The sequence below is a fragment of the Hydra viridissima genome, unplaced genomic scaffold (genome assembly GCF_058129835.1).
Source record: "Hydra viridissima isolate aposymbiotic clone 2 unplaced genomic scaffold, HvirCarnegie_v1 scaffold_11, whole genome shotgun sequence".
NCBI classification, from domain to species: domain Eukaryota; kingdom Metazoa; phylum Cnidaria; class Hydrozoa; order Anthoathecata; family Hydridae; genus Hydra; species Hydra viridissima.
The window spans coordinates 3,875,040-3,890,456 of record NW_028324310.1 but is presented as its reverse complement, the minus strand read 5'-3'; the positions used below and the strand labels follow the sequence as shown (position 1 = coordinate 3,890,456).

At 32.8% G+C, this 15,417-nt stretch overlaps 1 pseudogene across 1 annotated transcript; it reads right to left on the bottom strand.

Moving 5' to 3' along the window:
- Positions 1 to 3,244: 3,244 nt before the first annotated feature.
- LOC149881773 (zinc finger MYM-type protein 1-like) lies at positions 3,245 to 6,315 on the bottom strand (annotated as a pseudogene). The gene is made up of 2 exons (XR_016445212.1): positions 6,104 to 6,315; positions 3,245 to 5,961 (listed from the first exon to the last, which is right to left on the bottom strand). The product of XR_016445212.1 is annotated as a zinc finger MYM-type protein 1-like (transcript).
- Positions 6,316 to 15,417: the final 9,102 nt, after the last annotated feature.

The window sequence follows — 15,417 nt, the reverse complement described above, 5'->3', positions numbered from 1 at the left end:
ATAAATATGAAAGAAAAGTAGATGAGATAGAGAATGATGATGCAAATATTTATTCTATTTTCACCAATGACTCGAACTCAGAAACTTATGTCAAAATAAATGACTGTAATATAAAAATGCAAGTGGATACCGGAAGTCAAGTCACAATTATACCAAGAAATTTTTGGGAGCTAATGTCTAAACCTAAGTTAGAAAAATGCCATCTTTACTTAAAACAATTCGATGGCACAGTTATTAAAGTTTTAGGAGAATTTGAGGCAACACTGGAAACAAGATCTAAAATAAATATTGTAAAAATTATTGTTGCAGACTGTATAAAGAATCATGGTTTAATTGGTATGGACATAATAAAAGTAAATGCGACAAATTTGGTTAACAGTGTGAAACCTAGTGTTACAGGACGATTATTAAATTACAAAGCAAATATATTAATAAAAAGTGGCATTAAACCATCTTATTTTGAGTCTCGACCTCTTCCTATTCATGTACGACCATTAGTGATAAAAAAGCTCAATGAAATGATTCAACAAAGATTGCTCCAAAGAGTTCCACCTGGTGGAAGTAAATGGGCTTCACCACTTGTTATCGAAAACAAGATAGAGATTTACGCATACGTGCAGACGACAAAGTAGGGGTTAACCAAAAGATTTGTTCAGACTCATATCCTATTCCAAATATTGAAAATATATTCCATAAGATGGCAGGAATGAAGTACTTTGCTAAAATTGACCTCAAGGGGGCATATCACCAAATTGAGATGGATAAGGATGCACAAGAAATAACAACAGTTAATACCCCTATTGGATTGTTAAGATGGTCATGCTTGCCATTTGGAATAAAAACTGCAAGTGCAATATTTCAAAGAGCAATAGAATCGGTTGTTAGCGATATTATTCCTAATATGATTATATTTCAAGATGATATCTGTGTAGGTGGTAAAAATGCTGAAGAACTGAAATTCAATTTAGAAAAAATCTTGAGCAGATTAAAAGAGTCAGGAATGATTATAAATAAAAGTAAATCAGTGATGGAAACAAAAACTCTCTCATTTTTTAGATACGAACTGTCAGAAAAGGGGGTGACTCCAGATCGTAATTTGGTCAGCAAAATACTTAAAATTAGTCCTCCTAAGGATAAAAAGGAACTTGAGTCTTTCATAGGATTAGTAAACTTTTATGGTCGACACATTGAAAAGTATACTGAAAAAATTCTACCGTTGAATAATTTAAGGAAGAAAGGAGTTATGTTCGAATGGAAGAAAGAACATCAATATGCATTCGAGTTACTAAAGAAAAACCTTTGTGAAGACCCTGTGGTAAAAGTATATGACATCAATAAAGATCTAGAATTAAAAACTGACGCCAGTGAAAAAGCAATATCTGGTATACTATCACAAGATGGTCACCCTGTACTATTTCTCTCACGGTCTTTAACAGATGCTGAAACAAGATACTCTAATATAGAGAGAGAAGCACTGGCTATTGTCTGGTCCACTCACAGCCTTCATTTCCCAAGCTGGTCAAAACACTGCCATTATAATGAGAAAAAATTTGGAAACGTTGGCGCATTGTGACCAAATAGATAAACATCTAATCGAGACTAGTACATTAGAGGATAATGAAATTTGTAGTCATGATCCCGTAAATAATGAATACAATAGTGAGCAACTTGATACATGCAAACTACTTTTGCTCAAGGAAGAATGTATTGGAAATCGAAGAAGCACTCGATCAATGAGAGGGCAAAAGCCAATACGTTTCAGGGATGTGATGCCGTAAAAAAGGCAACAGAATGCGGACCAAAAGAAAGCTATAAATATAGACGTGGCGCTTTTTAGATATAAGAAAAAGAGATATATAGATGTAAATGGTATCGGAAAATCCAAGTATTCGTTAACGACGCAACAGCACAAACCATTAACTTGATGAAATGTTGCTGCAAAATCAATGTTACTCTAAAAACTGATTGCCATTTTTTCGAATTGCAAGTCTTTAACTGAAATTAAGAATAACATCTTCAGCTTTACCGTTAACTGTAGTAGTTTATCACCTCCGCCTGATTTATCACCTCCCCCCATAGAAAACCTAAAACGAGGTTGCGCTTTCAGATAATAGTTGTTAGAATTGTGCCTAATGCGTCCGTTTCAGCGCAATAAACTTTAATAACAACAACTAAAAGGAAAGACAAGGTCAACAATTCTAGAAATTAAATTTACTCCAGGGGCGGATCCAGGAAATTTTTTGGGTACATCTGATTTTTCCACGAGCAATTTTTCTCCCCCTCCCCCCCCCCCCCCACACACACACACAATTCCGGAGTTGGAGGGGAAGGATTAATACACCATATATATACACAGGGCCATTCCGAAAAGATCTTCAAGGAGGAGGAGGGGGGGGGGGGGGAGGAAATAACGTATGTTTTTGCCGAGTTACTTCTAAAAAAAAAAAAGTCATCGTTTACTGACATTTGCTGACTATAGTTAAAAACTTGCCTAATACAAGTCTAAATTTGCCGACTTATTTTTCAATAAAGTTTTTGTAGGGGGTGGGGGTTTAGACACCGCTCTTCCCTAGTGACAACTCTGTATTTATAAAAAAAAATACGCAAGGATATTACTAGGACATCTTACCATAGTAAAATCCGTATATTTACATAAAATTTAGAAATTTATTTATATTGACAAGTTAGATTTATTTATACTCACAAATTAGCTTAATATTTTCACATTCCATTTTTAAATTATAATCTTACACATTTTACACATCTTATATTTTTATTGTAAATAATTATATATTATGTTTATATTGTAACAAACATAAAAAATATAAATATAACAAAATAATTACTTATTATAATAATAAATATTGAATTTTATATAAAGAAATTAGATGCCGCAATCTTAGTTTTACATTTTGCATAGCAAAAGTAAGTTTTAAAATCTTTATTCTATTTAAACTTGCATAATACATAAAAATTCAAAAAATAAAAACGTTTATACTATAATTATTACAACATAGCATTTACAAAGAATGATAACAGCAACAACGATATATCTAAAACCAACGTATGTAACGCGATGTATGCCAATAATTTCTTTATGCCAAATAATGTTTTAAAAAGATTGGTGGCTATGTCGCAAATAAAGATGACTTTTTTTGTTCTGTTTTTATTTTTAGTAATTTGTATTTTTTTAAACTTTATATTTTTAAATTTTTTTAAAATATATTTTATATTTATTTCAATTTTATTTAAAAGTTAATCTACGATTAATAGTAGCAAACTTATCAATGACTTTTTTTATATCTATAACTATCTCTGTATGAATATTCATTAATGCTAAACCATTTAGGCGGTCCTGAACCATGGTGCTTCGCAAGTAAATTTTTAGGCGCCGAAGCGAAGAAAATGACCGCTCACACTCACATGAAGTTAATGGAAATGTAGCAAGTAACTTTAGACAAACTTTTATGTTTTCAAAACCAGGAAAATTTATTGCTTTTAAAGTCTCAGAAATATTAGAAGGGATATCTCCTTTAAAATTTAACCAGAAGGCTTCCCATAAATCAAGCTCACCAGACAAAGCAAGCGGATTCGGTAAATCTGTTCCATAAAAGTCACTGAAATATATGATGGAGTTTTTCCAACTGGTGTCACGAGAACATTGCACTACTGAAATCATTTTTCTAGGAACTAGCACAAGTGCTTTATAACATTTTAAGGTAGTATCATCAAACCTTGTGTCTAGTTCAACACTGAGATGGTCTAACAAAGGAATCGTGATAACAATCTTAAAATAATCAGAAATAGATTCAGAAGGTGTATTATCTCTGTTTTTGGAAATAAAGGAAGTTCTTGGCTTTGTTTCGGCTACATTAATATTTTGTGCAATTTTTAAAGCCTGTTCATAACACATTTGATGGTGCTGATCAACTACATTTCTAAGTGAAGATAAAACATCTTTCAACGCCTGAATAAGATTTAAACCATCATAAATATCATTACTCTTTGACTGCAACATTCGCGTTATGGGAAGAGTTAAGTCAAACACATTTCTTGTTATGCACATAGCAACAATAAAATCAAAACCTGAGGCACAAATAGCTAAATTTAGCCTATGGCTATAGCAATGAACAAATGAAGCTTTTTCATTTAGATTTAAAATGCGAGAGGACAAATCCTTTGGTATGACCAGCCATTGCTCCAGCACCATCATATGACTGTCCTCGGCAATTCATGATATCTAAAGAAAAATCTGAAATACTTTTTAACAAAATATCAAATAATTCTTCACCAGTAACACCATTTGTGCAATGTAAAAAACTGATAAATTCTTCTCTTATATTAAACTTCGAATCAACAAATCGTATAACTAATGATAGCTGTTCTTTATTTGAACTGTCAGAAGCTTCATCAGCAATAATAGAAAAATATTTAGAATTTTTAATTTCTGCATTTATTGTGTCAGTAATAACTTCTCCACAACACCTTACTAACTGATTTTATGATGTCTTAGATATATAAGATGCATTTCGTTGATGTTATTTAAGATGATCTTCAAGAACTTTATCACCAGCTTTAACACGAAAATGTAACAATTCAATAAAATTACCTACAGTATTATTAGAAAACTCACAATTTTCAGGATGAAACTCCGAATCATCTCTATGGCCTCGTAAAGAAAGACCAAGACGCCCACAGAGAATAATTGTTTCAATAATAGGTTGTAATAACTGTCGGTTTTTAGAAATCTGTGATTGAACTATTTTTTGAGATGTAATATCTATTGATTCTGTTTTACAAGACCAAATGGACGACATTGAAAATAAAACTTCAGCAGTTTTTACATGTAAGCTTTTATTTCTGCAAACAGACCTATCATTGGTTTTGCCAAATGCATGTATCTGAAAGTAACGAGAAGCTTCATTCCAGCGATCAAAAGGCTTACTAAATAATCTTTCGACTAAACTACATTCAGATGGAAAATTGCACCCAAAAAGTACACATGGCAAACAGAAGGCTCCATCAAATATTTTCGAATATGTGAACCATGGAAAATTTTCCATCCACATAAATTGAAAACTTCGCCCATTCAGATTTTTAGGAAAAGAATATGTTTTACAAGGTACAAAAACAGATTTAACTAAATGTTGAAGTTCAGAATTACTTAAGGTTTTTGCAACATTTGAATAACTAGTATAGTTAGAAACCAAATAACTAATATCATAATTATTGGACGGTAAAGAAAATGATTCACAACAAGTAATTTTACTAAATTTTGATAATGATAATGGTGGTTGAGTAGAGACTTCCAATGGTTTCCTTTTTATATTATCCAATAAAAGACTACTATCTTGATGTTTGGCCTCGAAATAAAATTTTATTTTAGTCTGCGACATTTTGGTGCTTTCATTTGAAATTTTTCGTTTTAAGTTTTCTTTTATTATCACAGGGGTATAATGGTTGTGTTGGAAAGGAGCAGAAAAATCATATAAAACACCTTCATAACAAAAAAGGAGATAAAAAGACTCAATATTGTTTAAAGAGGTTATACGAGGTACAATAGTAGAGCTGAATAAAGTTTTAAACTTATGTAGACCAAAATCTGGATATAAACATTCTATTTTCTTATTGCAAACACTTGATAATGCAAGAATACAAAGGAAAGAAGACCAGTTTTCATTGTTACAATTATTAATAGCTTCTTCTTGAACTAAATCTATACTTTTTTTTCCTGAATCCAAAGAATTTAGTGATACTGATAAAGGAAGAATGTTATCAAAGCATAGAAAAGAGCTAGTATTGTTAACAAAAGCATTATGAAAAGTTGGATGATTAGAATAAAATTCGGCATTTAAGAATAATTCAATTGAGGTCTGTAATCTTAAATCATTAGCCATACAGTTATTTCCAGTTAGACACAAGGAGATATAACTGTGCAGACAGTTTCCAGTTGATTGAGACCTGAGATATACATAAAATATAATAATTAATGTATTTATATGAAAAATTTATAAATATTTTTAACTCGCTAGCAGTCAATATAACATTACAATTAACCAAATATTTATTTAGAAAATTATGGAACCTGAACAAAAATCTTTACCTTAAAACAACAAAATTGCCATTTTGTTTTTCTTTAAAACTTTTTGGAAGATAGATTTCAAAAATTTTAAGAGTTTTTTCTGCTTTGCAAGAGTCGACAATAAAAATATCTTTACAAGAACTAATATTTTTTTCTAACATATCTTTCAAAGAAATCAATTTTGTTTTATCATTTTGTAACATAATGTTTTTAATTTCTTGATTGATTGACATTTTAAATTAATACTCGAACAGACAAATTAATGCTTGAACATTTAAAATTAAACAAATTTTGAATAATTTGAATTATTCATATGTATATTAGGGTGTATGTGTTAGGGTACGTCCGACAGTGTTTTTTTTATAAAAAAACAGAATATTTAAAAAATAAATAATGAAAACTAAATTAAATATAAAGATAAATAATAAAATGAAATAATAATGGGTACGTCTATTGATGTATTTTATCACTTATAGAATATTATTATTATTTTTACCTCCTGATGATTGCAAAACAATAGATTTCGTCAAAAATTTATTAAGGGTGTTATGCATTAGGTACGTCCAAAAGTTGTTATAAGTAAAGAAAATTTTCAATTTTTTTTTTAACAAGCTAAATAAAAATTTAAAAAGATTTTTAATTATATATTAAAATAAAATTGGGTACGTCTATTGATCTGTTTAGGTAAATATTATTTATCAACAATTGCTTAAACCTCCGGTTAAGATACTTTTATATACGTTTTAAAAATCGCTTTAAACAATAACCATTGGTATTTTTATTTCACAATTGCCCGTAAATGTAAAACGCAAGCGTAGTACTTAAATCTTATTGATATATGCTACTAAAGATATATACTTTTTTAAAATTCAATTAATAATCGAATATAGTATAATTTATATTTTTGATATTTTTGGGTACGTCTTAAGACGTATTAGACGTACCCTAGATCCGCCCCTATACTCGGTCATGTTGTGATGTTCTAACTTTATATTTTTAAAAGGTATTTAAAGAAAAACAATAGTGATATAAGTTATATTATAACTTATAATTTTAAATTAACTAGTTATGCATTTTTTTTCAGAAATACTTTAGAATTTGTTTTATATGTGGCTGATTTATCACCTCCTCCTAGTAAATTACTTATCTTACTTCTGATTTATCACCGCCCCCTAATAGGATAGTGTTAGAAAATTATTAAGCGATAGTGATAAAAATTACACAACCTAGTTATGTATTTTTGTCGTAAATTCTTTAGAATTTGTTTTATATATGGCTGATTTATCACCTCCACCTAGTAGGGTAGTGTTACATGAGTATTGAGCGATAGTAATAAAAATTATACAACCTAGTTGTGTATTTTTGTTGGAAATACTTTAGAATTTATTTTTTATATGGCTGATTTATCACCTCCCCCCCCCCCCTAGTAAATTACTTATCTTACTTCTGATTTATCACCTCCCCCTAATAGGATAGTGTTAGAAAAGTATTGAGCGATAGTGATAAAATTATACAACCTAGTTATGTATTTTTGTTGTAAATTTTTTATAATTTGTTTTATATGTTGCTGATTTATCACCTGTAACACTTCATATAAATTATATATATATATATATATATATATATATATATATATATATATATATATATATATATATATATATATATATTATATATATATACGTATATACGGTTATTAAATGATTACATATAAATATTTACCGTCTTTGATTCCGCCTTTTATATTGAACTATGAGGTGGGAAGAGTTGGTCTAAAGTTTGATAACTTTATAGACTTTCATACATTTAAAAATTATCATAGACCTTCAGACATTTAAAAATTATTCGAGCTCATTTTACGAGTTGGTTGAAGTTCCTCATTTTGCTTCTTTTCTTCCCTGATTTTTCTTTTAAAAGTTTTGAAGTAGCAAGGCTGTCCATTGAAACTTAAATGCTTCTCGATTTTCTGTGTACTCCGTCATTTTTCAAAAGTTACTCCAGCCGTTCTTTTTTTGTCCTAAATGTTTCACTTTGAGAATCTTTTTCTACACAAAAGAGATAAAACAAGTTTAAAGGCATGCATAAGTAGTTTTCAAAGCTATTCAAATTTAAGACATCCAGACTATTTTTAGGCTTATTTTTGTTATCGTTTTCTTTTAGGCCCCAATACATTACTGGTGGTTCTTCAATATTTTCTTTTTATTTCGGCATTAGATTTTTATATTCCCGTACTTCAGGCAAGTTATGATCCAAAGACAACTAGCTAAAACCCCTATCTAATTCATTCAATCTCTCCGGAGGAATGACCTTTATTCCAACAGGAGGAAAAACAGTTTTGACCGAATATTTGTTAGTTTGTTGATTTCGTTGATCTTATGGTAAACAATTCTATAAAACCTTGCATCTTCATCGTTCTCAACAAGCACATAATTCACATTACGATGTATTATATACTTTCCGTCTGACAATCCAGATTTAGCTTCACGTGACGTTGTTAGTCTAGGAGAAGAGTTCATTCGAATGAGTGCTTCTTTTTTTTCACACCTGGTTTCATGGTCATTCTCCGTATAAAGTATAAAGACAGACTGATCCGTATAAAGACAGACTGATCAGGAGCACGATTGACAGTATCCATTCTATGTGTTGCCATTAAAACTTTAATATTAATAGTCTTAACAAACTCTCGGTAAACGATTTTGAAGAAAGTTTCACAACAAGTGGGATCTAAGTGACTATCTGGCTCATCTAAAAACATGAAACTGGTCCTGGTAATGCTAAGTTGTTTATTTTCCCCAGCCTTTAAGTAAGATAGCCAAGCCAGTAAATCTAAAATCACTTTTTCTCTAGAAGAGAGCCCAGAAAATGGAATTAGTTCTTCATTAGTAACTTTAACGAAATATATTTCTTTGCGTCCGTACTTTTTGGATTCCCATTTAAGTCGGTAAATAAAGTTGAATTTTTGCAATAGTTCGTTAATCTCTTCACATGGATGTTCAAACTTTAGCTCCATCTCCACATATTTTTTAAAAAACTCATTCTTGAACTTTTGACTACTTCCTTTTGAAATCTTTTGTAAGAATCAACAGTTATTTGTCATGCTTTCCTTTTTAAAATAGAAACCACAAACAACTCCTAGTCTTCTGATATCATATATGTACACTTGAAGTCTTCTTATTTTTTCTTCAAACAATTGAAACATTTTATTTATAATGCTTACAGGGTCTGAAATGATGTCTCGCATATCACAATCTAGCTGGTAAGAAACTATGATTTTAGCAACGTTGATGTCAAATATTTCATCATTTGGAATACAAAGTTCTCCGCTATCAATTTTCTAAATCAAATCCTGATCAAAACTCTAACAGAACCAAAAACATGAGCGTCTTTAGTTATTGCATAATTCTTTCATGATTGTATAAGATCGTCATATTCACTCGGGAATATATTATGTCTATTAAAACCGCTGCTAATACTTTGAAAGTAAGAATCACTTCTAAATACAATAACTCTTTTTCTTTGCAGATTGTTCGCATGATCCTAAAATTGATAAAGTAACTGCGTTTTTTCAACACCATTTTTGTAAGATAAACCTTTCATGTATCAAAACCGTACATATACAAAATTATTCACCAAAAAACTAGCATTCGTTTTTTGTTAAAAAAACTAAAAACACCAAAAAGAACACCGGCTCAAAAAGCAGCTGTTCGTTCAAAGTGCCGAAGGTTGGTTTCGATTTTTCGGAAAAAAATTGTTACTATTGACGATAAATCATAGTCCACTCATTATTCTACGCAAGAGTCCACTCATTATTCTACGCTCTTCTTGGAATATAAAGTGAGCAAGCCATGGAGTTAATCTAAGATGAATTACTTGCCCAGAATATAAAAACATATTCAAGGTTGTTGATTTTAACAGCAAACATTTGTGAAGATGAGTTGCTAATAAACTAGAACTTCTGTTGTTATTTTAGAAAACAAAGATTTTAGAAAAATATTTGCCTCATAATTTTCTATAAGAACTATAAACATGCAGAATTATATGAATCGTCTTTTTAATTTTGAAAAAGAGTAAAATAGTAGAACCTGATTTTTTAATCAGGTTCTACTATTGTACTTTAATTTTTGTTTTTATATAAAACTTTGCATATATAAAATATAAGCGTTAGCGTTAAAAAAGGTAAAAATTTAATATTTTTAAGTTAACTTTTGATATGAAGTTTGTTTCAAGGTAAGGAATGGGTTTACCAAAAACCATAAAGCGGTAAGAAGTCTTTAGTCTCTTTTTTAGTTCTAAGTAAGTTTCCGTGGCCTCTCTGTCCTCCCTCAAATGACGTCTCAAATGTCAATACGTAAAATTTTTTCTTGCCATGGTAGGATTTATTTCATTGACTTAGTGACGAAAAAAAGGAAAGTTTTATTATGCTATCGTTTTGCCTATGTCAGCAAAAGAGGGAAAAGCATAAAACTGATTTTTTTTTCGGACATAGAAGCCTGATTTGGTTTTATATTCTTTTTTTACTATGGGGTTAATACTTTCATCCTGGGTGACATTCTGGAGATCTTAGAGCCTTGCTCAATTTTCAATAACTATGATTAACTAAAGAAATATAAGACCAAGTTATTGATTTATTTGATTTGATGGTATATAAAACTAAGTGAGAACTGAATGAATGTCGAAAATGATTGATGTCAATGAAAATGTGGTCTCATTGCCTCTTTGTTTATTCAAATATTGGACCGAAAAGTTACGACTCCCTGATTTTCCAACATGTCCAACATATCTGCATGACTGAGATTAATAATCCTCTAATTCAGAAAAAAGGGATGGCTGGAAGACTCTCGATGCCAAAAAGTCATGTTCGCCAAAAATACTGAACTTGTCTTATATTTGCAAACCTTTAGATTGCTGTTTCATCTCTAAATATTAAACGTGTTCAGATTCTTTCTATGTTGTTTTTTCTTTCAAAAAAACCAAATTAGAGGGTAAGCAATGAGATTTTAAGAATTTGAATTTTAACGTGCTATTATGAGCCGGTGTAGCACACCACCAACGAAAGTGTAGTAAAAAGTATAGCACGCTACTAACAAAAAGTTTGAGGCATGTTGCAAAATTTTTATTAAAACAATAATTAAAAATTAAAGTTTAGATGTAATATATTTTTATTAAAACATACTGAAAAGATCATTAAAAATTATTTAGTAGATTTTTAATCAACTTTTAGAATTAATGGATAGACACCCCAATCGCCTGATCCTAATTCCATTGAGTCATTGCGGAAAGAACCTGCGATAGAAAGGTGTTGGAATAGTAGCTATCTTCTACTCTAACCCTCTGGAACACGTTAGAAAACGAAATAGAATACAGCTACACTAATACGGTATTGTCCACGCCGGTTCCTTCCGTGGTTTCTGAATAATTTCCCACATTGATCTCTCCGTCTGTAAAGATTCGAAAAAAAACTTGACCTGGAATATTCGTTCCAGATGTGTTGTATAAAGCCAACCACAGTCTTCTCAACACTCAAGATTTTCCGGAAAACGCAAACACAGGGGAAGTCGTTAACGCTGCTACCGTCTGAGACTTTAAACCCAAACTGGTAAAACTCGAGTTCGGAATAACACTGGTAAAACTCGATTTTTGCAACAGTAAGTCAACGAAATTTTTTGTCGTTCCATCTTGCGCAATTGAAGGATCAAGCACGTTGATTAATTTGTGTGAGTTCAAATCCAAATCTGTATTTCCCACAGTCGTTCCTCCTGAAGCATGTGTGTCGACGTAATTTTTCGTGGCTGAATCTGAGGCTGATGTAGGTTCCGCCAAATTGACGAGTTTATGAGACGTCATGTTGATGTCGACGTATGAAATATTGTTGTATGCGACTTTGGTGTCAACATACCCTTTTGTCGCGGCGTCTTTTAAATTGGTTGGATCGGAAACGTTGATCAATTTGTGAGAGTTCATGTCGATGATTCCTGTGATCGTGCTCAACCCGTCGGTTTTAACGCACAGACTTGAGCTGACGTCGACGTAGTTTTTTGTGGCGGCGTCGTGCAAATTGGTCGGTTCGTTCAAATTGATCGCCTTGTGAAAATTTAAATCCAAGTCTGCAGCTCCAATCACCGTGCCAGTTCCTCCTGACGAATTCGTGTCCACGTAATTTTTTGTGGCTGCATCGTGTGAGTTGGTCGGTTCTGCCAGGTTGATTATTTTGTTTGAATTGAAATCCAAATCTGCAGTGATCGTGCTCGACCCGTCAGTTTTAATATAAACGTTGCTTGTTGAGTCTGATGCAAGATTGTCAAAATAAACGCTGAATTCGCTTCTGTTGAATTTGTCGATCATTTTTAAATGGGTGAATTTTTTTAAATTCGATTTTCGGGTCACCAAAGGGTGTTGATGACGTCTTGAAAGCTGTCTCCCTCTTCGCATTTTTTCAAGACGTAAAGACACAAGTGACCACAAAAAGACGTGTTTCCAAATTGAACCCTTTCACTGTTGTAAAAGACAGGGCTTTTTAAATAATCGACGAGCTCGATGAGGGGGGGGGGGGGTTGAGCGTAAGAGTCGAAGCTGAATTTTTTGTCACCGTCTTTGAACCAACACACCCAATGAAACCCATCTGTGCTCGAATCCCCCGTGTTGACAATTCCGTATTCTTTTTTCTCGGTTTTTTTGGCAATGCGTCTCTGACAAAAACTCCCCGAAAGTTTTTTATTTTCAGTTTTTTTGCTGCTTCCATCAACTGAAAAGTTGACAAAGCCTCATTTGGCAAAACAATCCCCTCCACATTTATTTTTATGTTGCTCATTTTTTACTTTGGCAAATTTTTAAAAATCACTCGGCACTCTGCGATCAACCTTTTTCACTTACTTGAAATTTCTCTGTTTTCTGCGATTATCCTTCGGCACTCTGCGATCAATCTTTTTGCCTCTGGTTCCTCCTCTTGCTCTGGTTCGTCCTCCTCTTGTTCTGGCTCCTCCTCCTCTTGTTCTGGTTCCTCCTCTTGTTCTGGTTCCTCCTCTTGTTCTGATTCCTCCTCTTGCTCTGGTTCCTCCTCTTGCTCTGGTTCCTCCTCTTGCTCTGGTTCCTCCTCCTCTTGTTCTGGTTCCTCCTCCTCTTGTTCTGGTTCCTCCTCTTGTTCTGATTCCTCCTCTTGCTCTGGTTCCTCCTCTTGCTCTGGTTCCTCCTCTTGCTCTGGTTCCTCCTCTTGCTCTGGTTCCTCCTCTTGCTCTGGTTCCTCCTCTTGCTCTGGTTCCTCCTCTTGCTCTGGTTCCTCCTCTTGCTCTGATTCCTCCTCTTGTTTTGGTTCCTCCTCCTCTTGTTTTGGTTCCTCCTCCTCTTGCTCTGATTTTTTTAATTTGTAGTGTCCATAAGCCAACGTGTGTATTCCATCTTCCAAAAAGATTCTTTTGTCATCAGCAGCGCTCAGAGAGACTTTGTTTATTTCTTCTGTGAAAACATCGTGGCAATGAGATCGGATGACGTTCATTTTGTTTACTTTTTCTTTTTTGGTTTCGAGACATTTTTTGTAATCGTCGTGTGTGATGCATTTTTGAACGACACTTCTTTTGACCCCTTTGCATTTTTTTTGTTCTTTTTCATGGATTCTGTAAGAGTACAATTTTGACCGGAGGCCGACAAACTCTTCAATCTGTTTTCCTCCGGCTTCGTCTTTGAACATCCCAACGACCTTTTTGTTTAAGCCAACTTTGAACCCAACGCTTTGAATGGCCGGATGGCTTTTGCTGAATTCACTCGTGTCGAGTTTGCTTTCCTCATCGTCGGAAATGTCTTTGTAAAAATCGTTCGTTTGTATTTCGTAAACCAGCGAGTCCGTGTCCGTCATCAACAATTTTGCTTTACCGGGATATTTTTTCTTGATGTATTCGTAGTGGAATTCAAACATCAAAGTCTTGCTCAAATCCAAGATGAACATTCCCAAATAAATTGGTTTGTTGAAAAAAATATGTGCTCTTTTCATGTGAACGGCAATCAGGTTTTCGTCGAAAATCGTGTGTCTGGTGTAATTTGGTTTTGCCGCTAATTTTAATGCTTTTTCCTTTTTTGTCGCCAGTCTAACGTCCACTCGCTTTTCGATGTTTTCCATGGTTTTTCCAAACACCGAATTGTTCATCAGTTTGAAAAATTCTTTATCAGATTCATTTTCAGCGTTTGCTCTTTCTTTGGTGTTTTGGTCAATGTAAGAACTCATCCAATCACGTACCTCAAACTTCATGCCTCTGTGCACCTTTGAAATTTTCATTCCCATTCGTTCGTACAATTTTAGGTTTTCGCAGTGGATGACATAATTCTTTTTGTCGTTTAAATTTGGAACGAGCTTTTCCACTTTTTCAATTTCCATTCTCTCAGGAGCAAGAGGGTAATCGTTTTGTTCGTCGTGAAGGCTTTCCGGATAAACCAAATCAACCTCCAAAATGCACGGAACCGATTTCCAATCGGACAGTTCGTCTTCTGTCATCCATTGGAAACCGTGAGTGGGAAGAGGTTTGCTCATGGCCCATCCATACAAATTGTTGGCGTCCAAGTATTGGATAAATTTCGACGGTTGGCTTGGATCGTACGAGTCGCCCATGTATTTGTTGTTCGCTTTTCCATACCGGTTTGAAATCATGCTGATTCCTCCACGGGTTCCTTTTTGCAACATGCGAAGCATGTCGGGATCGCTCATCAATTCCAATTTTATTTTTGTCATTTTCAAACAAGCGTGCCAAGCCAACCCTGGAGATGTGTAATCAGAGTTGTTACGGCATATTATGTCTGGCAGATCTGTCGACATATTTTTAGACATATTTTACATAGACATAAAATATGTCAGAATTATTTTTCTGTCCTCTTACTTTGACATAACTTTATGTCTGAAACATTTTCTGCCGACATAAAATATGTCCGAAATATTTTTCTGTCCACTTACTTTGACATAACTTTATGTCTGAAACATTTTCTGCCGACATAAAATATGTCAGAATTATTTTTCTGTCCTCTTACTTTGACATAACTTTATGTCTGAAACATTTTCTGCCGACATAAAATATGTCCAAAATATTTTTCTGCCTACCAACTATGACATAATTTTATGTCTAAAACATTTTCTGCCGACATAAAATATGTCAGAGACATTTTTCTGTCCACTTACTTTGACATAATTTTATGTCAGAGACATTTTCTGTCGACATAAATTATGTCAGAAACATTTTTCTGTCCACATATTTTGACATAATTTTATGTTAGAGACATTTTCTGCCGACATAAATTATGTCAGAAACATTTTTCTGTCCACTTACTTTGACATAATTTTATGTCTAAAACATTTTCTG